This window comes from Rhinolophus hipposideros (assembly GCF_964194185.1).
Source record: "Rhinolophus hipposideros genome assembly, chromosome: 14".
NCBI classification, from domain to species: Eukaryota; Metazoa; Chordata; class Mammalia; order Chiroptera; family Rhinolophidae; genus Rhinolophus; species Rhinolophus hipposideros.
In genome coordinates, this window is record NC_138060.1 from 12,862,863 (window position 1) to 12,890,264 (window position 27,402).

Here is a 27,402-nt window from a genome sequence, read left to right on the forward strand (position 1 = left end):
ATTATTACATACCACCATTTAGATTCTGAGTTTGTTCATGACATTTGCCTTTTGGTTGCTAAGTAGAAGATGTAATGATTATAGGTTGATACTTTCTCAGGAGGAGAGTCTAGTTGTTGAGCTTTCCAGTTTCATATGGCTTAGTGATTACTTTTGCATTTAGTCTGACACGTGTTGGCTGCTGGCTGCTGACACGTGTTGAAAACTCTTATGCTGATCAGCTTGAAATGCTGAGCTGAGTGTGTGTTCATAGAAGCGAAAGAACTGTTGTATTATAAGAAACAACCCCCAAATGCCAGAAGATTAAGGTAGGAAACCTGAACAAGGGTTTTAGTCCCTATGCACAAAATTAGTCTGTACATGTATTGATCACATTCCTGCTGTTTTATCTGTAATTGTTTTCAATTTTGCCTACTTATTCACAATTCTGTTATGTTTCATGTGTCCATGGTATCTGTGTGACCTGTAAACTGACCATAATTCACTGTCACATTCTCTGAGAGTCAAGCTTCCTAGGACATCAGCACTTCACACCAGGCGTTTTGCAAAACACCTCACTACACTCTGTGATGTTCATACATCAGAAAGGATGAGAGACCTAGGACTTGGTGTAATCACTTGCATGTAATAAAGCAAACCAAAGAAAAAAGTGAGAATTAAAAAGAAAGAGAGAAAGAAAGAAATGGTGCCAGGGAAACTAGGGACATATCTCAGTGTTTGTCAAAGCATAATTGCCCTTTGTTTCTCTCTTTAAATGTAAAATATGACTGGCAAATACTTCTTTTTCCCTGGTACTAGAATTGAGAGGGGAGGGAAGACAAGGGAAGGAGGCATTCATGAAGAGGAGAGGTCACGGTAGGAAGCAGCGTGGTGTAGTAGCAAGAGTCTGAAGGCCAGGATTCTAGTCCCTGCTTGTGAGCTGTTATGATTTTGTGAAAATCATTTAGCTGCTCTGCAATTTTCAATTCATCTACTGCAAAATTAAGTTTACCTCTCATACTCCACTTGACCAGGAGCATCTTGAGGTTAGGAATTGGGTCTGTTTCAATGATTTCTCCATCATGCACATGGCATCTGGCGCAGACGATATTGAGAGAATAGTTTTGAATGTAAAAAGGGAGCAAGTACAAGGGCCTCAGGGTGATCAGAGATGGGTTTAATTGATCTGCACCAAAGAGAGAATAATTAATTCAATTATTCAAAATATATTTACTGAGTGTCTACTATATATACTATACATAATATATAGTAGAATATGTATATATATTGTATTATATAATATATACCGGGGTTGCCAAAAAAATGCATACAAGTGCAATGTTGCTCAAGCAGTAGTTCACCGTAATTAGAAGTGTCTGGACGCTGATGGTAACCACTTTGAGCACCTCTCGTAATTGCAGAAGTCAAACGTGACTCGTATTCATCTTTTGTTATTGGTATATATTATTATAATTTTAACACAGTTTACCCTTTTAAAAATATGTATACATTTTTTGGCACCCTCTGTATACTTCTAGGTGCAAGAAATATTGCAGTGACCAGAATAAAACCGTGCATCTGAATAGATCTTTCATTCTACTGGGCAAGAAGATAAAAAAAAGATAAATTATAGACAATGCTTGGGAAGGACAATACTAAGGAGAAAAATAGCACAAAAAATGGAGAAAGGAAGGGTAGAGAGCCTGCGGTATAATTTTAGTTAGAATGCAAGGGAAGGCCCAGTGTAGTCATAACCTGAATCAAGTTAGGGCCGTATGAGAAAAACATAAAAAAAGGAAAATTTGGTCTGGGAGGAAAGCATGAAAGAAAAATGCAACATACCCTTAAGAATTACGTTATTTTTTCAATTTTTAAAAAACAAAGATTGTGTGATTTATGACAAAAATCCCTTTCCAGGAGGGTTCTCACCTCTGCTCTCCAGTTTTTCCCGCCCCTGAACAAGGTTATTGTCATTATGGCTTCTGATTGGCCCAGTGTAGGCGCGTCTTCTGCGTCTATTGGTCCCCGAGCCTGTCACGAGCGACCAATTGAGTCCCGCCCTGGCCGCGGGCCCTTCTGGGAATTGTAGTCCCCTCTGCTCAGTCCAGTCGCGATACTTTTAGCCCTCTGTTCGCGGGTCTCTCAGGCAACCACCCCGCCTGGGCGCTGCTTCTGCCCCGCGCTCCCTCCCTCTGCCTTTCATTTCCCAGCTGCCAAGATCTGAAAGGTAGGGGCGGGGGCAAACCCAAGTCGAATAGTGTTTCGGGGCGCGGGTCTGGGTTCCACGCGTGTGTGGTCATTACCCTGTCGGCCCAGTGGGACCGGGAATGGGCCCGCGCAGCACGGTGGGAGGTGGGGGTCTGTCAGGAGGACCCTCATCCCCCACTCCCCGAACCTTTTCAGGGCCAGTGCTTGAGCACCGGCCCAAACCCTAACCCGCCCCTCTTCCGCTGCGTTTTGTAAGTGGGTAAACTGAGGCATGGGGCCACGCCAGCGGTTCCAAGACCGCCTCTGCTCCCGGTGTAATTGACACTGGCCGTTTTTGGACGGTTTGTCAGTTTCATAGGCAAGTAGCAGGGATTTGTGCCCCAAGAGATCAGTGTTAACCACCCAGCCGGGTTCCCCAGAGGGAGGGTGGGGATGAACACGTGCGCAGGACTGGAACCCACGCAGGACCCAGGAAGGCTGTGTTTGGGGAGATACGTTTACACTTAATGTTTTAAAAACACAAACACGTGTCGAATTCGCTATGGTGGGAGAACTCATCAGTACTCTCTGCTGGACCTCTGTCCACTTATTTTATGGCTTAATATTCTTAGATGAAAATAAGCGAGGACTTTAAAAGTATATCCAAGGGGGCGGCGCGGACAGGGGGGCCGAAGGGGCAGGAGGCAGGTAAGTGAAACTGGATTTGGATTTGCAGCTTCCTCTCTGTGATCAAAGTCGGCCTCTGCAGTAAGGCCTTGGACCAGCCACTCAGTACTTCTGTGGGGAAAAAGGAGCTTAAAGCTCCCAGCCCAAGTGCCCAAGCACGCTGCCTGGAGCCGAAGTCTGGAACAGGTCTTGCTTGTGCAAGTCTGCCACTTGCAAACTTACTGCTTTATTATTCTGGATCCCTCAGAAATGTGCTGGGAGCAGCAGGAAACACACCCAACTGTTCAGAAACAGTTGTGTCTGAAAGGCTGTGACCTGGCTTGGGTCCAGGACTGCAGAGAGCGGCCCTGACTCGCACCGGTCAGGACGGGTGTACCTGAACTCGCCCTTTCTGGCTGCATCTCGTGGCCCCGCGGCCGGGACAGCGGAGGCTTCTGGGAGTTTGAGTCCCGTTTCTTGTTTCCGGGAGGGCAGGTACTCCACCTCCCAGCGTGCCATTTTGCGCGGCGAGGTGTCTTCTGGGAGATGAAGTCTCGCTCTAAGCGGTTCTGTGGAGCAGCCCCTTGATTGGGAAATACAACATTCTTGTGGCCCTGTGTTCTTGGCTGCAAGCCTTTGCGTCAATCTGCTGTGAGCTGGCACTAGAGAGAGATGTTTGGAAAGGATGTCTTTTGTTGTTGTCATTGATTATATATGTCGTTCCAAGTACTAGATAGGGGATTATTGTATATGCTTTTCCAAGTATTAGGGATTACGTGTACTTTCAAACATATCTAATAGATGACAGTTTACAGAGCATGTTCACACTATCTCTGTATCTCCCATTTGTAGATGTATCTCTGTACAGATGTTCCCTGTATCTCCCATTTGTAGATGAGGAAAAAAGATTGAGAAAGGGATTTATCTGTGGTCTAACACCTAGTAATAAAATGTAACGTATATAACAAATAAGTATATATTGCTTTAGATATTACAGTTTATAAATTATTATAAACTACTTCAGTTATTATAGTTTATAAATTATTATAGTCTCAAAAGCTATAGGAGAGAGGGAACCCTTCTCATATACATTTTACATGTTAGAAAACTAAGGCTAGGGAAAGTAAATCAACGTGTCCAACTTAACTCCGCTACTGAATAGAAAGTCGGCTTGACAGTCTCTGCTTAGAAAAAGACCTTACCTTACAGAGTGAGAGGGAGCCCGACCTTTCTGTGTACAGAGTTTGGAATCTTTCCATTACACCACGTTGCCTCTGTAGTTAGACACTAAATGTTAGAGCAGCAAAGACCTTTGAGATCATTTAGATCTAAGCAAAGATCTCGAAACAATTCTTGGCATATAGTCAAAGTTCCACAAATGTTAGTTACATATAGCTTTATAATACCTTTATTTTAGAGAGAAGGAAACAGGCCCAGGTGGAAAAGTAGTTTGCCCAAGGTCACATAGTTGGTTTGTGTCAGAGGTGAGACGAGACCCAATGTCTTATTTCCAAGTCCAGGGTTATTTTCATTCTACCAGCAGTCAGCTACAGGAGCACCGGATGTGAAGCTGTGTAGATAATGGTTTCTCTCTAAATATGTTCTTTCTAGGACACAGACCAGGAACAATTGTTGTGAAGTCTCTTTTCTTATTATTGTTAAGGTTGTAATGTTTCATTAATTCAACAAGTTTGAGCATCTTTATATGCTTATCTCTCTTTAGGTGCAGGGGCCTCCTGTATGAAAAGTAGCTAATAGACTAACTCTCATTTTATAAATGAGATGAATGAGGTCCAACATGGTCCATGGTCTTCATCTCATGCCCTTGTGTCAAAAACATCCTGTTTCTGCAAGGAGGCAGGATTCTAGAGACCCCATAGTACCGTATGTGACCTTTTAGGCTCATGATTTTCTTTTCTTGGTATCCTTGTCCACGCCTTATTCCTGTAAATGTTTCATAAAATGCTTTGGGAAATGTTTCTGTGACCCTATCTATTTGTATGTACATGAATCTCAATATGCTACATTTCTAGAAATTAGTCTTGTTTTGCCTTCCAATACTCCTTTCTGTTTTGTTCTTTCAGACACTTGAGAACAAAATATAACATAATTAAAATTTAACCTCTAATATAGGGTATCAGAAATGACTAGATGTTTAAATTATACAAAACTTTGTTTTAGAAGATACATTGACCCTTTCAATTATGTATTTGCAGATAATAAAGCAGGCAACTCTCACTTATGATTTCCACATAATTAGATAATAAAGTTACAGCTTTGTAAGTAACTGGCTAAACATTCCCGAGACAGTCACTATGGGAGACAGTCTTCCCCTCCCCCTTCCCCCCGGGGTCCCTGTCTCCGGCTCCCCTCAGTACCCTCCCAACTGACAATCTGATCATTAAGCTTCCAGCACAGTGCCCAATCACTGCTAGACACTGAAAAAATGTTTGTGGAATTGCATTCATAGGCACCCCTGAACTCTGTTCCCAAATCTTTTTCTTGAATCTCCTTTTTTTCTCTTAATGTAGAAATGCAGCTTTGAAATACAAGATGTAGCAGGTTACTTGCCTTCTAATGTCTACATTGCAAAGAAAAATCTCAGCCCTTGAGATCGTCCTCCAAGGGGCTGTTTCTTTGGGAATGTCAATGTCTGTGACTTCTCAGATACGAAAGCGATCCAAATAGCAAAACAGCAGAGGAGGAATAGAAAGTCGTAGGCTGGAGGTCTGTGATTTAAATCCCACCCCTGCCTCTGAGGCAGGTTACTTAGCCTTTGGTTTTTCCTTCTATAAAATATGGCTAATAAGCATTTCTACTTCATAAAGTGAGATAAAGATTAAATAAGATACTGTGTTTAAAGCTCTGAGCATGTTGTCAGGCACTCAATAGCTTGTATTCAGTAGATGAAGAGTAGTAGCTCTTGTATTAATGTAAACTTGATACAGGAAAATATATCAGATTTACTCAAAATTTAAACTTGAGTCAGATAGCTATTTTATAACAGGACTTGCCATTTGTTTTCTTAGAATAGTAAACTTGGCCATCACATTTAAAATATGAAATTACCCACAACTCTTGATAAGCCATCTTGTCAGCCCAGTGACTCTCGTGTGGGCAGAGAGATAGTGAAGCTTTTGGCTCTGCACTGCCTGTTGAGAGGTCCCTGATCTATGGTTCCATCTATATATTAAATCTCGGATTGAAAAGCAGCCTGCTTCTGTCAGTGGGGCCTTCTGTCCACTTCTAGAGAAGACTGGGCCTCTCCCAGGGGCCTGAGGGTTAAAGTGGAGCAGTTGTCATCCAGCTGGTGAGTAACCCCCGGGCAATGGCCATGTGGATGTGACAGTGCGCCTTTCTAAAGATGACAGCCTCAATAGCCATGAGGTTACTGATAAGGAGGGGAGTTACAAAAAGGGGGTGATGCAGGGGACAGGGATGGAGAAATGGGAATGAGGACCATAAGAGCAAATTGCAGATGGATGAAGGAAACAGCGGAGGCCCTCAGTATCCTAAACATATTATTCAGCTCATTTATCCTGCTGCTACCTCTGTGCCAGGCATTGCACCATTATGTACAGGAGATACAGCAGTAAATGTGACTGACTTGGAATGGATCGTGCTGGTGGGTGGGAGTATATTCTAGGTGGGGAAGAGCTTACAGGGAGGGAGAGAGGAAGGGAGGAAGGAAGGGAGGAAGGGAGGAGGTGAGGAAGGAAGGAAAGAGTGTTGGGCTTTGGTGAGTGGAAAGAAAGTCTCTGTGTCTACGGTATAAAAATCAATGAATGAGGGCGGTGGGGGAGATGAGACTGCAGAGGCAGGCATGGGTGATATTATGCAGAATACGGTTACTTGTATTCCTAAAAGCATTTTGGACTTCATTCCAAGGGCATTGGGAAACCGTTTAACAGTCTTAAGTGAGGAAATGAAATGATTGGATTTGATTTTTAAAAAGTGTGGATGAAGAGTTTGTGAGAGGTGATGGTTGATGTGGGAAAACCAGGTTGGCCTGTGTTTCTTTTAACTTTAAGGTATGAATCTCCCGCTGCTGTTAAAATGCGGATTCTGATTCAGTAGATCCGGAATGGGTCAGAGGTCCGTATTTTTAATAGGCTGCTGCTCCTGGTTCATGGACTATGAGTAGCTAGTATTTAGGAAACTCTTGAGTGTTCTAGCTGCGAGATGATGTGGTTAAGAGAATGGACTTCAGAGAACCAAAGACCTGGATGGATGCTAATCTTGGTTCTACCACGTCCTTGCTGTGTGTCTCTGGGGAAAAGTGTCCTAATCTCTCCGAGACTCAACTTTTTTTTAATTATCTGTGAAACAGGGATAATAATTCCTACTGTAGAGCGATGTTTTAAGTTTTCAGTGAGGTAATCCTCATGGGAAAGTACCTCACACAGTAACTGGCACTCAATAATGGTAGCTTTGATTTTATTCATGGTTATTAATAAATGCACCCTGCTGTTTCCTTGTTTATCATGTTTTGAATGCTAGGTGGAATAGATTACCTTTAATTCTACTGTTTTTCTTTCTGTCTCTCATAAACAGTCTGGAACTTCTTCAGTCCTTTGTAAAAACTTGAGCATTATGGGTAAATGAATATATTTCTCCCATGCAATTGAGTATGGAAATTTGAGGGGAAAACAATCTGGGATCCTTAAAATACCTTCTTTTATCTGATTAAGATGGGAATTTGAGGCACCTTGTCTCCTAATGTAAATTTATTTAGCCCAATTATAGTGCCTTCTTCTTTGCATAATTTTAACTTGTTTGGATTGCTTTCCAACCAGTGATTCTCAGCACTCCTGCAAGTTAGAATCACCTGGGGCTGGTTCCATCCACATAAATTAAACTCAGAGTGCGGGAGGCAGGCGTTAGTATTTTCTTAGTTTCTCAGGTAATTCTGAAGTGCATTTAGGAATGAGAACCACTGATTTCTAACAACAGAACATCATGAAACGAATCAGGCACAATCTAACAGGTGAAAGGCCTGGGTGGTGAACGAAATATCTAGAAAGTAGTATTGTGAAGGCTTCGGGGGTGAAAGAGATGGTAAGCCTCACAAAGCTCTGATGGAATTTGAACTAACTACAGGTTGTGCCCTGGGTTATCTTTGAATTTAATTACCAGCCACCCCCCCCCCCACCACTTGTATCTCTAGCTGTGTTTAACTGAGGCAGAATTCTCCTTAATGGCGAGTTTCAGGCTGTGTTTCTCTTCCTGGTATTTAGTTTGCTCCATTCCTCATGGCTGAAAAACAAGTATTAGGCCATTAAAACCATGTTCAAAAGAAACTGAGTTACATGGTTTCATGAGCCGTGATGGCCATGTTATTGAGAAAATTTAAACTATTGTTCATAGAAAATACAAGCCATTTTTACTTGTAACATTCTTACATTCTAATTCAGTAGCTTGAAACGAACCACTTTTCCTAGAGAGGACACCTATTATATAGATTTGTGTCCTTTTAATTTTTTTATAGTTACACACACTCTCCATTTCACGGTAGAATAATTAAGCTTATTTGATTAGATGCCTTTAATGTGCTGGATTATCTATAATATGTGGGTATCCTTTCCTTTTAAAAGTTTTTTTCTTATAGAAAATGTGTATACTTACATTTGTTTGTATCTGAATATTTATATTTGAAACTTTATATCCAGGAGTAATCTTGGCCTGAATTTCTGTTACCCTGAATCATAATTTCATTTTTTTTCAGCATTTCCTGAGCATCTCTACTCACTAGCAGGTCATTTCACACCGTATAGGCATACTTCGTTTTATTGTGCTTCAATTTATTGTGCTTCTCAGGTGTTGTGTTTTTCACAAACAAAAAGGCAAGACCATCCACCAACTAGAAGATTATGACTTGCTCTATTGCAATTAAAAACTTGTTTTATTATGGTGGTTTGGAACCAAGCCTGCAGTATCTCTGAGGTGTGCCTGGACTAGTTTTATTTTTCTGCTGTGTTGAATCAATAGAGAGAAAGAGTGGGAAACAGTGTTTTTGTTGGAGACTTTAAAACTGTTAAAAAATTACGTTTTTTTAGGAATATATTATGTGTATGCTAAGATTTCTTTTTAAAAAGTGTAGATATAGAAATATTGTATATATTAAATGAAAAGGCAAAATACATAGATTTTAAACTTTGAAAGAAGCATATACACATATGGATGTAGTGGGAAATACAAATTGATGTACTGGGTAATATTTACCTTATAAAAGTTACATCATTTCAGGTAATAGGGGTTTATTGCTGTTCTTTTTTTCCCCTTTTTTAAACGGTTTTCTTTTAATGATGAATAAGTAGGAATAGAAGAAAAAACTGAGACACTGGTTTACGGGTTCGTAAAAGGCACACATTTACGTATTCTGGAACGTAAAGACTCTGACTCTTTTTCTGTGTTTATTAGTGTTCCTCTGTATGGATTTACCTCTTTTTATTAACCATCAGAGTTCCATTCAAATTCCGTATATTCTGCAGTTTCTCAGACTCATGACACTGGAGCTAAAACCCATCATAGAGGTTTAAGGCATGCATGTTTTAGTTGGGCTCAGGCTGGAGGAAAGTATGGTCTGTAGTCATTTAATCACTGGAGTGTGTGGTAGGTGGTTAGCACAAAATGTTCATTTTCTGCAAGACTTGAAGCCCTCCCATGTCTTCACTTTTGAACAAAACTACTTGCTGCTGTCTTGTTCCCACAGTAAGTGAAGGATGATACCTGCTTTGTTGTGCTAGGAGAGGTTTAAGTGGCGCCTAGAAGCAGGAGATTGTGTGTGAGCTTGGAGCCCCGAAGACAGACCGGAAAGGGGCTGGAACTTGTAATAAGGTGGATTCTCTCAACCTGGAGCGCTGGAGATTCCTGTTCAATGTCTCCTAGGACTGGGCCTGGTGAAAGAAGAGGTTGTGATCTGAAGGAGAGCAGGGACAAGCAGGAGAGAGAGAAACAAATGCAGAGTGTATGGAAGGGGTGTGGAGGAGGAAGGAAAGTGTTTTGTTTTTACAAGTGTGTATGGGAATGGCGCCCTCTGGAGTTGTGCAGTACACAGCCTGCATGGCTTACACACAGAGGCTCTGATTAATGGGAGGTGCTGATAGCTCCAGAAGAGGGGAAGTGATACTTGGTATACAAAAACAATGGGTGGCCACTGCAGTTTGAAATCCTAGATGCTGGGTTCTGCCGGGTTAGGGGGTAAAAGCAAGGCCAGATAAATCTGCAGCTGAGGTCCTGTCTTGGCCCCTGGGAGCAGGGCAGAAGGCTTCCCCTAAGCTATGGCTTCCTCTTGTCTCTTGAACTTCCAAGAGGCAACAGGCCAAGTTTCCCTGTGCTGCAGGGATTAGCTGTGTTTGGCTTTCTAGTGCAGATGGAACAGCTGCGTCCAATTCCTGTGGGTTGGGGACTACCTGGAACTATGGGCAGGGGTCCAGGTGAGGCCCGAAACTTCTGCGTTTCTAACAAGCTCCCAGGGGCTGCTGGTCCACTGGCCGCACTTGGATTAGCAAGAGTCTAGAACTTTATGGCTTCTACGCTGCTGCTTTCTGTTTTCATGTAATGAGTTGTGTTGTTTAGAGTTCACAAATATCTGTATCACTCTGTTAGCAGACTGGGAAACTTGTTTTATTTCGCAGAATTTTATTTTCCTCTACAAAATGAACATAACTGTGCCTACATCGTAGGTATGAATTAAATGGGACAATCTATATAAAATATTAGCACTGCTCCAATAGTAATGTCTCAGTAAATTTTAGTTATTATTTTTGTTATATTTTACATTTTTATGTATTTTTTTTTAGCTCAGAGGTCCAGATCCATAGACCCAAAGCATGTGGCTTTACCCCGTACCAGATGTGTGAGCATGGACAATTCTCTTGGCTAAATCTGTTTCCTCATCTTTAAAATGGGGATGACAGTGCCAACTACCTGTGTGTGCTATGAGGGGTGAATACGATTGTATGTAGAAAACCCTTGACATGTATTAGCTACTCTCATGACTATGAATGCTAATCACTGGATGTGAGGGGTCTGCCCACACAGATTTCATTACTTGGGTTTGGCCAAGTTTTTGTGAGACTCTATTTGTGTGGTAGGAGCAGCCCACATGAGTGGCAGGTAGTGGAGAGTCGGCCCGGGATCTGGAAGCAGGTAATATCTCTCAGTTAAGGCAGGCAGGCAGGTGGAGTGTGAGAGGACAGCCTAGCGACGGCCGCTGACCTGCCTGGTACCCGGGTTTCTACGCCCAGGCCCCAGCTTTGTTTCTGACAGTTCTTGGGTATGAGTCATTGCCTTGTTCGTGATTAATTTACTGACTAAGTCAGCATTTGCTATGTCAGGCTCTGTGCTAGTGAACAAGGCAGGCACAGTCCCTGCCCTCTGGAGTCCAGTGGAAGAAATGGATAATACGCAGGCAAGCAAATGTAACTACAAAATGCCAGTACTGTCAAGGAAGAATATAAGGTGCTGTGACCGTGCAAGGGGTAACGTGTTAAGATACGGTAGCCAGAGAGGAGCTGACGGTTGAGCTGAGACCTAAGTGAAGGATGAGAGGGAGGCTGCCGCAGGAAGAGCTGGCCTTCCAGGCAGAAGGAGCAGCCTGTATTGAGGCCGTAAGGAGAGAAAGAGCTTGACCTGTTCAGAGGGAGGAAGGAAGACCTCTGTGGGCAGATTGAAGAGGGGACTGGCACCAAGTGAGGTGGGCCTCGCTCTGTGGGGCCTGGGGGTCAAAGTGTGGAGTTTGGGTTGTTTTCTCCGAGTAATGGCCCCAGCCCTGAATCTCAGTACTGTGTTTGGAGCCTTGCTCTTCGCTGTCCAGACTTCCCTTCTGCTGACTTGCTCCTTGGAGCACCTGCTTCCAGGCTCCTCTTTCCTTCCTTCTCGCCAGACATCAGCTGTGGTCGTGGTGGATGCCTTCCTAATGCCTGCCACCTTCGAAGGCTTCTCTTTTACCTGCTAACACACTCTCTAGACACAAGGTTCCATGTGTGTAACCTGTTGCTTCCCATGTTCTTTACCTGGGTCTTGCTCAGCGTGTCTGCTCTAAACAGTTCTGCTCCCAATGGGACGGCATGCTCATCTCCCTCCTGATCTGACCCCTCTGCCATGCGGCAGTGAAAAAAATCCAGAACAAAGCCCTTGCTGTTGGTGTGCAAAGGAACCGAATGAAAGGGACCGAGGAAGGAAGAAGAGCAGTTTGGGGTCTAGTGAGTGGTGGAAGAAGAGCTAATACACAATTTTTATATGTTGGAATCATAGGTCCCAAGAATTTTTTTAAGAGCTGGAAGGAAACTTTTTGGATAGCTGGTTGTAAAGATGGGAAATGACTTGCTCTGGGTCACAGATGGAGTCAGTGGCAGAATGATGACCTTTCTTAGTCCCCTGTACGTTAGGTCCTGTGTCTTTTGCTCCCTTGACTTTTTATACTTCTTGACAGCTTTTATTTAACCTCTAATTTTTGATCAATGACCCTGTTCTCTCTGGATTGTCAGCTTTATGAAGGCAAGATCAGTCGCTATTTTGCTGATGCTGTCACCCCAGCGCTTGGTCCCTGTGTAGAGTAGGTGGCCTGTGTCAGGTCCCTGACTTAGAATTTGCTGTACTGTGCCATAGACCCAGAGGCTTCTGGGCTGTCCTCCATTACTCCTCTGGTTAGCTGAGTCTTGGTTGCATGGGGTGTATAGCTAAGTGAAATCTATGGAAGTCCCGACCTCAGCCCCTCTTACCATTTCCTGAACTTGTACAGCCTCCCATTGTCTTTGCTTTTTTGGAGATAATGGCTTGCTTATTGCATTCATATTGTCTGTTTTCCCTCTCTAGAAAGTTAGCTCCCCAAGGGCAGGGAATGTTGCTGGTCCTGTTCCTTGCTGTGTCCCTGTGCATAGAAGAAGGCGTGGCCTATGGGAGACCAGATGAATTACGTCTTATCATTACCATCAAGATCTGGGTTGCTCTGAAGGCTGCTGCTCCATGCACCTGGATCATTACACTGTACAGATGATAGGAATTTTCAAATGCTGGGGAGTCAAGAAGGGGCTCATAAGGGAGGGAGTATAGAGAAGAACCCACTGTCTGGCTCTGAGGACTGACTTCTGGCTTTGCTTCTCATGAGCTATGAAATCTTGAGCAAAGTACGCAACCTCTCTCCATCTCTCTCTTCTGTAAAATGAAGACGATAAGACTGCTTAGCTCTTAGAGTTGTGAGGATCAGGTGAGATTGTTGATGGAAAGCACGCCTCCATCGTGCCAAACACGCAGTCAGCACTCAATCAATATCACCAGTGATTGCTGTCGTTAAACCTGGAACGCTGCTCTGTCTCCTATTGCTGCCGAGTAGTTATACATGTATGGCCATTTTCACTGAAAATCAGAGCTAGATGTTGCCTATTGTACTGTGTTATTTGGTGGACTCTGATATTCTCTTTGGTCATCAAATAAATGTAGAGGCCATCAGTTCTGGCCAGTTAAAGTTTATTGAAAATGTTAATGAACAACAATCCAGGATTCAGCACAAGAAAATTCATGCTGGTTGACGTTAAAGACAGCGGAATATAAATCAGAAAACAAACACTTCCACCGTACTGTAATATTTAAATGCCTTCTCATAAACACTTAAGATTCTCATTAGTCCAACATCAGAAAAATGATAAATATTAATATTTTCCATCAAAAGAAAGCTTTGAAATCAAAGCAGAGTAAACAACTGTTGTATTTCAAAGATTATATAATACTGAATGAATTTAAATTAAACACCTCCAAATTCTATTTAAAAAAATTTTCCCTATGAGACGGTTTAATTATTTTTATCCAGTACACAAACTGGGAAAGATGTGCACTTAGTCAGAAAAGATTTAGGGGACTTGCTGATTCAGATAAAGTGCTCAAAGACACTGGCTGTGTTGTGTTTTGTGTCTAAAAATGAGACCCACATGTGCCTGAGTCAACCTTTCCACTGATCTCCCATTCTGCTTGAGGAGAATCATATTGGAAATTGGCTCTAGGTAGATCATGGGTGTTTCCTGTCTTTGCTCTGAGTCCTGAATGTGCCAGGCAGCGTGTACAGCAGTGCCTGGGGCAGGAGGAAGCAGACGGAGAGCTGGCAGCCCGGCACCATCACTCTGAAGCCGTCAGGCTTTCCCTTCTTGCTTTCACAGCGTCTGAGATGGCTGACTCAGCATGAAAGGGCCTCATCATGTTACAGCAAGAACACAGGGAGTCGGGAGATGTGGGTTTTAGTTCTGGCTTTCTCATTGCCTTATGTAAGACTTGTCTTCTCTCTGGACCTCCCTTTCTACATCTATAAAATAAGGTGCTTGGATCTGCTACTTCTGAAGTCCTGTGCCTCCCAACATCCTGTGACCCGGATGGAGAGGATCTAATAAGCCCTTCCCCTCAGCAGAAGGGCAAATGCCTGGCATGGCTGGCTTTGGGGCCAGACAGACCTATTAGCTAATTAAATTCTCAGTTTTTCTCATCCATTAAATGGGAACAGCGCAAGGTTTCATAAACACAAGAGATAATGTTTAGAAAGCATGCAGTACTGTGATTGGTACATCACAGGGATTTAATGATGGTGCTGTGTTACTGTTATGTTATTTTATTGTTATTTTTATACATTATGTTTGTATCTCGACTCAACACTTTTCTTTCTCTTTGTGCCTCAGTTTCCTCATCTAAATAATGGGGATAATAAAAGAACCTATCTCACTGATTAATTGTGAGGATTAAATGAGATAATGCATGAAAATACATTGACACTTACCGGTACATAGGAAGCACCAAATAAAGTTAACAATGATTTTAGTCATCCTTTTTATTACTAATCTCAATACCTTGAATAAAGTAGTGTTTTCGTAAAGAACTAGATAGGATAAGGCAAATGGATTAGTTACCTTCTCTAACACACATGCTGAAGGAGATTTCCAGTGGTCTAATATTTTCCCTAAGCGTCTTATTAATCATATGCAATATTAAATAAATGATGTGAAATTTGGACTTAAAAATCAAGTATCTGTTTCCAACATGAGTTCTTAAACCAGGATGCTGAGTCTCTTGAGAATCTAATGTTCCATATGTTCAAAGGAAATGAAAACTAACTTGAAAAGATATCTGCACCCCCATGTTCACAGCAGCATTATTTACAACAGGCAAGACATAGAAACAACCTAAGTGTCCATCAGTGGATGAGTGGATAAATAAGAGATATAAAATGAAATAATATTCAGCCATAAAAAAAGAGAAAATCACATCATTTGCGACAATGTGGATGGACCTTGAAGGCATTATGCTAAGTGAAATAAGTCAGAGAAAGACACTATATGATTTCGCTCATATGTGGAATCTAAAGAACAATACCCCCACCCCACCAAAAGAAAAGAAAAAAACCACACCAAATTTATAGGAAAAGATGAGATTTATAGTTACCGGAGGTGGGGAGGAGGAATTAGAGGAAGGTGCTCAAAAGGTACAAACTTGTAGTTACAAAATATGTGAGTGGTAGGGCTATCATGTACAGTGCGATGACTGTAATTAACACGGCTGTGTGACAAATAGGGAAGTCGTTAAGAGAATAGATCCTAAGAGTTCTCTTCCTAAGGATAATTATTTTTTCTTTTTATTGTATATGAGATGCTGGATGTTAACTAAACCTATTGTAATCATTTCACAATATATGTAATTAAACCATCAGGTTGTATACCTTAAACTTATACAGTGATGTATGTCAATTATTTCTCAATAAAACTGGAATAAAATGTGATGTATCTACAGTGGAAAATGGGGTGAATAGAAGACAACTAAAAATAGTTGAATGCAGATACCTTTGGGGATGACAACTGGGAAATAGGAAGAAATAAGTCAAAAAATTTGTGTTGTCTTAATTTTTTTCTAAAAGCTAGTATATATTATTAGGTTGGTGCAAAAATAATTGCAGGTTTTGCAATTATTTTTAACTTTTGAAACCTCAATTACTTTTGCACCAACCTAATTATATATGTATTATATATATTCCTAATCAACTCCATTAGACCTGCAGGCAGATATTAGACAAAGTTGGTGTTGAGGCCAACATCTTGGTCAGAGGGCACAGATTAGTTTATGAGAAGGTGCTATTGAAAAAGAAATAAAACTCTTCTTATCCACTGCATAAGAAAAATTCGTTTTAGAAGATTTAAAAAAAAGACAGAAATTCTCCAAAATAAAATAACTTTGCCAATTCTACACTCTCCTGATAGTACTATCAGGAAGTATTTCAGTGTACATCCTTTCCATCTTTTTAAAAATTACATGTGTATATTTATTCTGTTATTTTTCTAAATCGGGATCACACTTTACATATTGTTTTGTTACCTGTTTTTCCCTTAGCAATGTCTTGTGTGCATTTCTCCATGTCGTTAATGGCTGCGAAGTATTCCACTATAAGAATGTGCAATTCTTTTTTAACCTATCCCAATTGTTTACCATTAGTTTCCCCCACCTCTCTTTCTGATATGTAGTAATGAAGAATATTTGCATATGTGCATAATCACATCCATGATTCCTTTCTTAGGACACATTCTCAGAAGTGGGAATGCTGGGCCATATTGTAAGCTGGAGGAGTAGCTCCCTGGTTGTTCTTACCTCCGGAGGTGCTGCTCTGCGCGCCTAGCACCCCACTAACCACTGGTCCTGGGCTGTTTCCTAGGAACTTCAGAGAAAAGACAGTGGAGCCGGAAGCTGGAGGGGCAGCTAACAACATCAGTCTCCAGGCTCTATTTGTTGATCAAAATAAACATGTTGGATTGCCGGTACTACCCTTAACATGTCCTGTACTGTTTAGTATGTTACCTTGTCAGCCCAGAATGCATTCAGTTGTAAGTAACAGAAACCTTGACATACGGTGGCTTAAAAAAAACAGAGGATTATTTCTCTCATATAACAAGAAATCTGGAAATGTGTGGGTGGCAATGGCTTGAGTTCAGCCGCTCAGAGGTGTCAAGGAGAGTGTATCTGCCGTGCTCTTGGCCTTTTCTCCACGGTCATGGGATGGCTGTGGCGGAAGCAGGCATCAGGCTTGTATTCAGGGAGTCAGCGATGCGTGAGAGAGTAGAGATGAATGAGACACATTTTTAACCCTGAGATTTTAAAAAGTGGTGCTTTTTGTGTTCTTATTACAGAAGTAATATGTGATCTTTATAGAAAATATATTTTCCCCATAGTCTCATGACCAAGACGTAATCATTGTCATTTTGGTGTTTATTCTTCTAGTTTAGTTATTAATGCCCCCAAAGTGGAATTATTCATTTATGTACTACCTCATAACTGGCCTTTTTAATCAGCATCCATTTCTGTGCCTACCATCTGGTAGGTGCTTTTGAAATTCTACTGAAAAATGAATGATTTAAAAAATTACACTGTGAATATTTTTCTTTATCTTTGAGTATGTTTTACGGTATGATTTTTAACAACTGCATACCACTCAATTGTTTGAATGTTCCATAATTTCTTTGACTGATTATTAGTACACGTGTATATTTTTTCAAAATTTTAACCAACAAATAATTCTGTAGTGAACATTGTGTGTGTGTGTGTGTGTGTGTGTGTGTGTGTGTGTGTGTATGTATGTATACACAAGTCTCTCATTATTTCCTTGGGTAAATCCAGAAGTGGATTTGCTGTGTCCAGGAAAACACCAGTTTTAAGGTCCTTGATGTAGATCATCAAATTGCCCTCCTCAGACGTTCCATTTTAAACTCCTACCATCAATGTGTGTTATTATAACCTGGTTTTAGTTTTTTATTTTCAATAGACTTCATTTTTTTTTTGAGTAGGTAATGTATTTATCTGGATTAAAAATCAAAACAATACAAAAAAGGTATAAAGTGAAGTTTTGTTCCTGCTCCTGTCCCATTACCCCTATCTCTGCCCCCATTACCCTTAGGTTAGTTACTTTTATTAATTTATTTTGCGTATTTTCCGTATTTCTAATGCACATAGGCAAATATGTATATAAGTTATTTTCCTTCCTTTCTTACAAAAAACGTAATGTACAACATACACTGTTCTGTACCTTATTTTATTTGGTTCAACTGCTGTGTAATGTTCTATTATGTGAATATTCCATAGTTTTATTTATCTATTCTCCTGTCTTGCCTTATCTGAAACCTGTGTATTTTCCGCCAAACCAGGCCCAAGTGAACCGTGATTTTCTGGCCCCGCAGCTGTGCCACTAATAGGAATAGGCACCTGTATCTTAATCTCCTAGACCTTCTGCCTGGCTTGCCAGACGTTTCGACTTTGCCTCCCAGGGCGTAGTTGGCAGTGTCTGCAATATTCTGAATCCAAGAAGGGAGGGAATTGCGAAGGTAGATTTATATTCTTTTGAAGACCCAGTGGCTTGTCCTTGTGTCCTATCTTCGATTGGGAGATATTTTCATGTTCTAGTTTGTGTAAAAATCATCCCCTCCATTCTTATCCGAGGAATGGTGGCTCATATGAGAAATCATGTTCTGTGTACTTTTTAAAGGAACTGAATGTTACACAGTGCCAGGAGCATTGCATTCTCCCTCAAAAGGCTCTAGGGAAGAAGCCTTCCTTTTCCAGTTTCTGGTGGCTCTAGGCTATCTTTGGATTGCAGCCGCTTATCTATTTCTCTCACTTGGCCTTCTATGTTTTCCTCTTCTGTCTGTCTCAAATCTCCCTCTGCCTTTCTCTTATAAGGGACACTAGTCACTGCAGTAAGATACACCTTGATAATCCAGGATGACCTTAGATTCTCAACTGCAGAATTAATTCTTAATTCCATCTGCAAAGACCCGTTTTTCTGAATCAGGTCACATTTGCAGGTTCCCGGGAAGGGAATTAACTGAGACATATCTTTTTGGGGGCCACTGGTAGATCCACTTCAGGCTTTGAGTTAGTGCTCTGATTCTGGAATCTGTGCTCCACTCTTCTACATCATAGCCTGTGAAGTGCCGCAGATAAAGTCCATTTTCTCTTCCACATGATAATAAAAGACTGGGGCTTTCTTGCTTAGTGTTGTAGCTTCACTGCCTCGCACAGAGAAAGTGCTCAATAAAACAGAATGGCTTTGGTAATGATCGTATATATGAAGGCAATTTCTGGTCTCTCATTGCTTTTCTCTGGGCTGAATCTCCCTGGGTACTTCAATTGTTCCTTATGTGGAGTTCAGGACCATGCCCCCCCTTCTCCTTCAGGCCCCTCTTTCTGGTCGCCTTCCTGTAGGTAATTTCTAATTTGCCCAGTCTTCCTCTTAAAAGATGCCTTCCACATTCAACTGTAGATAAGATCTAAGTAACAGGGTAGAATGGGATTATTAATTCTAATGGTTTGCATACTGTATTTCTTTAAAGTAGCCCTAGGTTGTGTTCATTTTAGAGCAACTGCTAAACTCATGGCTGGTCGTTAGTAGCTAAAGACATTAAAAACAAATATTCCCCATAACTAGTATCCCTAGTCAGTCACTGAGTTTTTAGGATGAAATTCAGTCCTCAGTTATGCTAATGTTTTTTTTTTTTTTGATTTTTGGATTCTGGGGATGGATTTTGAGTTTGGAAAAAAAGTAGTCTAAATATCACACTCTGGGGTTTAGTAGAAAGGACAAGCATACTCATGAATAAATCCAATTTCCCTTCTCTATTCCAATTTGTTGAATGCATGGAAAAAAGTTGTGTGCTGTAAGAGAGATGTATGATGATCCAAAACAATTTTCTGCAAGAACAAATCAGGATTTTCATGACCAAATATTAGAGAAGAGAACTTTTTTCTTCTTAATTTCCACTTGTTGTGGAATGGAGTTGGTAGTCTTTTTTTTTTTTTTGTAAATCACATTTACCAACTGCTTGTGTTAATTGTTATGGACTTGTACCCTGAACAAATTTATGCTCTTGGTGTTGTATGTGCTGTAAGTTTCACTCTGTCAAAACATGTTTTTAAAAATAGCCCATGGGTTTTAATCAGTACAGTGAGGATAAATGAGATTTTTTTAAGAAGCGAAATCTACCTTAATATTTAGATCAGCAAGAAGATGTGGTTATGGTTAACTTTTGTCCTTATGTGGCAAGATAGGCTGGATGCAGTGCTTTAAAGGGCTTCTTTTAATTCATTAATGTTTTAAACGAGGGGTTAAAACAAGGAACAGATAAGAACTCCCAGTGGTGGATTTCAAGGCTTCATTTACTCCGTTATACTTTGTACAGTGTCTTGAGGCTCTGGTTTCTTCTAAAGGGGTCATTTGAAGAGTAAGACCCTCAGCTCGGCTCTCTTCTCCCTCACCTCTTATCAGACTGCCGATTCTCCTTGAGGCCTTAACTTAAATGTTGCTTCCACAGGGAAACTTCTTCTGACCCATAAGACTTGATTAGTTCTTATAATTCCCCTTAGTGTCTTGTACTTTATTTGCAGCAGGCATTATATCCGTTTTGATCGCCTTGTTAATGTTTGTCTTTTACCCCAGACTATAAACTTTATGAGACAGGGGAACAGTGTCTGTTTTCAATACTCTACCTAGTTCAATGTCTGGTGCATGGTAGACGCTCAGTAAACTTTGTCAGAGGCTGAAAAGGTATTTAAGGGCTTACGGGAACAGTAATTGGAAGAATATTTACATTTGTGTGTGTGCATATGTGTGTAGCCTTGGTTCTACATGCTAAGAGCAGCAAGTCTCTCTCTCTCTCTCTCTCTCTCTCTCTCTCTCTCTCTCTTCTTTTTGTTGCAGTGGGGTGGGGGTACCACTGCATCAAATTACTGAAGTAGAAAGAATAGTTGACATTCTGTTTTAAAGTGACCATGTATTTGACGCACTTCTTCTCTAGTAATGTCATCACAATTGTATCTCATTGCTGTGGATTCTTGGAGGCTGACAGGCGGAACAACTTGCTTCATCTCACCGTGCTCATCTGTCACACAGAACAGCTTGCAAATTCTTATTATGTGAATGAAATATGGAGAGAGAGAGCTTTTCCTTCCTGGGCTATTGGGGTAATTGAAAGTAACCATATCAGGGTCCAAGGGGGAAATGCAGGAAAATAGACTGCTTTTGTGAAGGGCAACTCATTGGCTCTCAGAACTGCAGGCGTCGCGGCAAGTGCAAAGGCTAGGGAAGTGTTTCCTGTTATCAAAAGGCCCGCGATTCCACCAGAACATTCTTTCAGTAAGGAGAATGCCTTGGTTCGTGTTATCACTCCTCAGTTGCCTGATGAGATGCCACCACTGCTGCCTTTGGAGGTGTGTCCCCGAGGACCCATGGTCCAGGCTTTGTGTGTTCTTCAGCCAGGGAAGAAAAGTGTTTCCGGATTTCAGATCAATAAACTGTAGTAGAAAATTGGAAATGTGTGATCAAAAATCATTACCCAGAGAAATTCTACTGTTCCTGAGTTTTGAATCATAAGAAATAAATAACACTGGACTGCTCTAATAGTTTATGTTTTACAAGCCTGGTGAAACAGATTATCAGATAAAACTGTATCAGTGACAATGCCTTCCAATGGTCAGTTTTGTACGTATAAATTGAGCTTTATAGAATAGTAGAATGTTTTAGTTTATAGGAAGCTTTTTACTTAACACTGGTCAAAAGTACTAATGTGACAGAAAGCAAGGGACAATTCAGCAGTCATTCAAGTCATGACTTTGTTGTATTTTAAGATAACTTTAAAATCACTTAGTTGAATAAAATTCTAAAGTACTGTAACTGCCAGGTTACTTTATCTAATTTATGAAGCAGAAGCAAAGGAATCAACAATAGCCTTCCATTTACCATTATTAGATTAGCTATTACTGAAACCGCAGAAAGTATATAACCCTTTACTTTGTGTTCACTTGAATTTGGTTATTAAGCTTTGATGGAACTTTCATTTAACCAAATGCCTTTGTTTACAACAATAAGCATGTTAAGTCTTTGTGTTTTGAATTTGATATGATCATTTTAGTCCATGCCTCCCACAAAGGCTTATTAAAGTTACAAATTTTATCCATTTGTGGTCTGTGAAACATTTTCAATTCAGTGCAGGTAGGGTCTTGTTTTTCTTCCTGACTTTAAGAAATATGTATCTTTTCTCTATAAGGCCTCTACTTTTTCAAGAATATAACCAGGCATTAACAAACATGAAAGAAACTACATCTCATAGCAGCTCCACAAAAATTGATTTTTCAAAATTAAATAAGCATCTGGTGGGCTGAAAATGTTTTATACCTGATATTTAAGATATTTTGACTATTGCCAAAAGAAATCAATTCTTTCATGCTGTCTCCCTTGAGAACGCTGTCACCTGCCACTGTGTTGTGTAGAGCACAGGCTCTGGAGGGAAGCAGGCTTGGATTTGCACTTCAGCTCTGCCACTTACCTGCCTGCAACCTTGGACTTCACCTCTAAGGGAGTTCAGTTATTTCTAACTGCCCTTTCTTCAGTGTGTAATAGAGTTCATAATAGTACTTATCTCATAGTATTATATAGCAGGGAATGCATATAAAGCCCTCAAAAATGATTGTTATTATAACTTTGTGTGTATGTGTGTTCATACTGTGCACACAGATGAGGTCTGACAATTAAGTTCCTGAACTTGTTGCAACAATGTCGCTAACTTTGTTTTGATATCAGAGGGATTATTCATTATGAATTTATACCAACTGGACAAACAGTTAACCAAGTTTACTATTTGGAAGTGCTGCAAAGGCTGCGTGGGAAAGTTAGACGACCTGAACTTTTCACCAACAATTCATGGTTCTTGCATCACGACAATGCACCAGCTTACATGGCACTGTGTGTGAAGGAGTTTTTAGCCAGTAAACAAATAACTGTATTGGAACACCTTCCCTACTCACCTCATCTGGTCCTCAGTGACTTCTTTCTTTACCCAAAAATAAAGGAAATATTGAAAGGAAGAAATTTTGACAACATTCAAAACATCAAGTGTAATACGAGGACAGCTCTGATGGCCATTCCAGAAAGAGTTTCAAAATTGCTTTGAAGGGTGGACTAGGTGCTGGCATCGGTGCACAGCTTCCCAAGGGGAGTACTTTGAAGGTGACCGTAGTGATATTCAGCAGTGAGGTATGTAGTCCTTTTTCTAGGATGAGTTCATGAACTTAATTGTCAGACCTCATACATGTTGTTGAATTGACTGAAACCTTATTGATTCTAAGTTCGGTTATAATAGTGGCAATGCTGTTATTCTTTCAGGACTTAATGATTTAGTATCATGGCCATACCTAGAAATAACATGGAGCATAGTTACTACTTTGGACCATTAAGAGCCGCAGCTTGAGGACATATCACTGTTAACAGTGGCTATTTCAATTGCTGAGATTGGAACTCATGAACCAAATTCATATTCCAAATAAGTCTTACTTTTAAAGTGGAACTTTATTTAAATTATTTTGAATTGATATGAAAACAAAGATAAAAAATGTTTTAGATATATGAACTAGAAATAGATGTCCTTTCCAATAAGAATGGTTCCTACTGACAATTTGTTGTTAGTTTTCTGCTGACTGTTCCCCACATGTGTTAAGCTTCCCCCAACTTCCGTGCTTTCTGTGCATTTTTCATTTTTATGTCTGTTCTTTACATCCACATTTTTGGGGTAGAGGAGGTAGGTTTGGAGAAATCCACACTATCTCACCAGATCCTTTAGACCAGTAACCCATAGAGGAAGGATAGGAAGTCAGGCTGGGTGATCTGGTCTCTGACACTGGTTTCCAGCAAATTTACATGTTTCTCATGGCGATGAAATTTTCCTCCTCATCTGTACTATATTCTGTTGGCTTGAATAATGAGTCACAGAAAAATGAATATTTCTTTAGCTGTGGACGTTTCAGCTGGCAGAAATGTTAGCCCCTTGGTGTTAGTACAATGCAAAGTAAGGTAGCATTTAAAGACAGTCTCTGCGTCAGCATCATATTGACAGTGCCCCTCACTTGAGTCAGGGATTGGGGACTTCCTGGGAGGTACCGTCTGGCAAAACACGGAAGGCCAGTCTTGTGCCAACTGAAAAAGTTGTATCACTTCCAACTCTTGTGTATTTTGCACATTATTGCATGCCTTGCAAAACGTTTATTACTTTTTAATTACGAAGGGCTAAGGTACCCCAAAGAAAATGTCAGCAGCCCGAAGATAGAATAATTGTCCAGTGGACATAGAGGCAGTAGTGTTTAACTTTGAGCTCACACAGCTAACAAGGACAGTTTCATACTAGGATTTGTGTTGGGGGGACATGTGTCCTTGGTCTATCAGGGCGAAACAGGGGATCTGGTCTATCTGTTATTCTGACAGTCCCCCAGTTTGTTTCTCTTGCAGCCGGGCCTTGAAAGCACATGCCAAGAGATCAACTCTGTTCTGCTTCTTGGCCTATCATGTAAACTGTGGCCTGTCATGTTCATTAAAATGAAAATTTGTTGAATGGAATTTTTTCGGCTGGCAGAATAGTTTAAATGTCAGATGTTGTTAAGCCTGGATGTAAATATTATGTTTCTATTGTTAATTAATCGCAGCGCCTCCGTACCAGTGATCCAAAATCCAATTTAGTCTGCAATAAGCCCGTGGATAAGGGCCAGAGAGAATGAATGCAGAGGGAAAAAAATGTATTCAGAATTTCCATTGTATCTGTCAATGTCCTCTTAGAAAAATAGCCAATTTTGGTGTGTCACTGTACTTCAAGAGGTGCAAAACAGGACAGAATTAAGACTCATTGTATTTTGAGACCTCTCAGACCTTACTTACTATCACATCCATTTCACTGCTAGCCCTGAGTCTGTTCCAGCATCAAAAAGGGACAGTTGCAGCTGTCTAGCCTCCTTCTGTGATGTCCCCCACATTGCTGCCACCTCTGAGTCCACTGTTAGGGTCACAGCTCATTTCAGAGTCGTGGAACTGAGGTATCTAGCGCACAGTCCTCCTCATTTCTCTTTGCAGTGTTCATTTTCTTTCTTCCATTTGCTGTCAATCCTTTCTTTTTCCTTAGATCTCTTGTTTTGCTCCCCAGGGTCAATAGCCTGTCTGTAAGTCTGCCACTGTTTGTTAAGATCATTTTGCTTCCCAAGTGAGCTGGTGGCTGAGTATCATTCAAAACAATGCTGCTAGAACTGTCTGCGTTAGAAAAGGGGGGCAGAAATCTTGTCCTAGGGCCCAGACCTCAAAAATGACTGTTGTTGCAAAGCCAGGAGCCAGCAGGCTTTTGCAGCCGCTATTCTCCGCCAATATTTTGTTGAATACTTGCTAGGAGTAGGGACTCTTCTCTGGCCACCTCCCTGGGTTCCAAAGGCAAGTGCGTGTGCCAGGCAGAGAAGGACTAATTAAGACTTTGGATGGCAGGACTAATGTGGTCCAGTGGTCAGGGACCCTCATTTAATTCCTCGCATCCTGGACCATGCCAACCTCGTTCTGCCCCTGCGATTATGCCAACCGAGAAGCGGGGAGGGGAAGATGAACTTTGGTGTGCTCTGAGCTTTCCTGTCCAGCAGTGTCTGTCAGATTAAAAATGAGAGGGAAGGAGGCCAGGGACTCTTCCAGATGGAGAGTTCAGAGGAGGGCACAACCAGACTCCCTCTGCACAGTGACGTAGCTGGGCCATCCGAGCATTCTGCCAGGAGCCAGGAGCAGCACAGGCTGCCGTCTGACCCTGCAGTGGAGTGGGGGCCTGGCTTGGGTGGAGGCAGAGCATTTGCCCCAAGGGCAGGGCAGTGTCATTGGAGTTCAGTCTGAACTCCTTTTAAGAATGTCTTCCCTAAGATGTGGGCAATGTGGAGTTGGTGTTCTCCAACCTCTCTGTTTCTTTCTTCAGAATGAATCAGCTGTGTAAGAAAAGTGACCTTAGATGGCTGCAGGCAGCCGTAACAGTAGTGGTCCTACGTCCTTGGACGCACTTGCTTGTGGACTGCAGTTCGAGGCAGTGGGGATCTCGCGATGACATAGCGTCCTGGCCGTCACTCTCCATCCCTCTTGGTAGCACAATTTTCTAACTGGTTTCGCATTCATTGAAAAGTGCCAGGCGTGGGTGCTCCAGGACCAGGATTTTATGTTTTTTAGACTCAGGCTATCTGAGGTCTAGGTAATGATGGGATGATAACAAATGAGGTGAAACACCAACTATTTGGCTTGACCTTCCTTAAAAATTGATTATTTTAACATTGCGTCTCTACAACCTCAGGTGCTCTCTGAGATGACCCTCTTTTTCTCAAATTCAGGTTATATTAGAATTTGGGGAGGGTCTGTGCTGCTGGGAGCAGAGCTATTTGACTTGAAATGTCATCTCATTCTGAGAAAACATTCCGGGGCCACGTTAGGGCGTCCTGTGCAAATGTCAGATTGTCAGAGTGTCTCCCCCTGGGATTAGACTCGCCGTGGTACTTCCCAGTGCTGTCTGGCTGGTCAGACAAAGCCACTGACCTCAGAGTGAGGTCGCCAGCTCGGCCGGGGTCATGCGCCTCGAGATTTCATGGAATTCGATTTGTCTCTAACTCTGTGAATTTCAAGATGCTAATTATTGGCCGATTGGTATTCTGCTCCTTAGATGTCACCTAATGAATTTTCAGAGCTCATGCTACTTGGCAAATTTACTTTACCAATGCTCAGCCAATATGACGGCATCGAACAGGTGTGGTGCTAGTGCGCTGTGTTGTGGGTGTGTGGTTTGTGTATGTGTGTGTATCTTTGGCCACAGAATCGTAGGCTTCCGTAGAGAAAGATCTTTTCATCTTAGGAAAGCCTATAAGAACAGGAAAAAGTAAAACTACCCCTAGCTTAAGAATTCTGTCAGTTTTCAATTTTCATAATAATGCAAACTTATAATATTCCTTTATTAAGCCAGTTTTATTGAGTGTATGTTATATGCCGGAGGCGGTGGATTCAATAAGGAACAGTATAAACGTGGTCTGTGTCTTTGTCATAATTACGGTCCAGTGGAAAGATTTTCACATACATTCTGACAACATTGATCAGATTTCCAGATGAAGAACAAAACGAAGAATTATTTTGATCACCCCTCCAAACTCTATATCTTAAGAGTTTCACAAATTCTGAAAATATTCCATAAGAAATACATATAAAATGAAATAAAAGTTGTAGGAATATATTTGAGAAAGGTCAGGTTTTTGGGGTCTTTGCTGCTGTTTCTTGTGAGGGTTTAACTCAGGTGGTAGATTTTCAAATAATTCCTTGTGTTTAAAACATTCATTTATCATCAGGTAGTTTAACCAGGGCTGTTTTCCAACTGCCTGGTTTTCACTTATATGTAGAAAAAAGGTCTAAGCATCTGCTCTTGGTTGAAAATTGGCTATCATTTGAAAGAATGTTGAAATAATTTGTCTGCAGTAACAGCTCACTGAACATAGCATAAAAACCAAAAAGAGAGCTGAATTTATTCAGTGTCTTCATTCTAGTGTCTTGTCTTCATTCCTGTGTGAACAGACTCCTGTCCTATGTGTGTACATAATTGGTCAAGACTTAAGGTCAGTAACCAACCCGTTCATGTGGCCATCAAGTCACGTGACGACTGCAGCATGCCACGGCGTCGGGGGTTCCTCCGTTCAGGGCAGTGTTGTCTGAGGTAAGGTGCAATTGGACGGTTCCCACAGATAGGG

General features: G+C 41.3%; 1 protein-coding gene across 4 annotated transcripts in view; it reads left to right on the top strand.

The window, feature by feature from the left end:
• The first annotated feature begins 2,080 nt into the window (after positions 1-2,080).
• The window catches only part of FHIT (fragile histidine triad diadenosine triphosphatase), a 1,470,686-nt gene continuing 1,445,364 nt past the window's right edge, over positions 2,081-27,402 (top strand). For 2 of the 4 annotated variants that reach the window (XM_081072404.1, XM_081072407.1), the window contains exon 1: positions 2,081-2,206. The gene's annotated coding sequence lies outside the window, so the exon portion shown is untranslated. The remainder of the gene's footprint in view (positions 2,207-27,402) is intronic. The other 2 variants (XM_081072405.1, XM_081072406.1) reach the window with 2 other exon arrangements.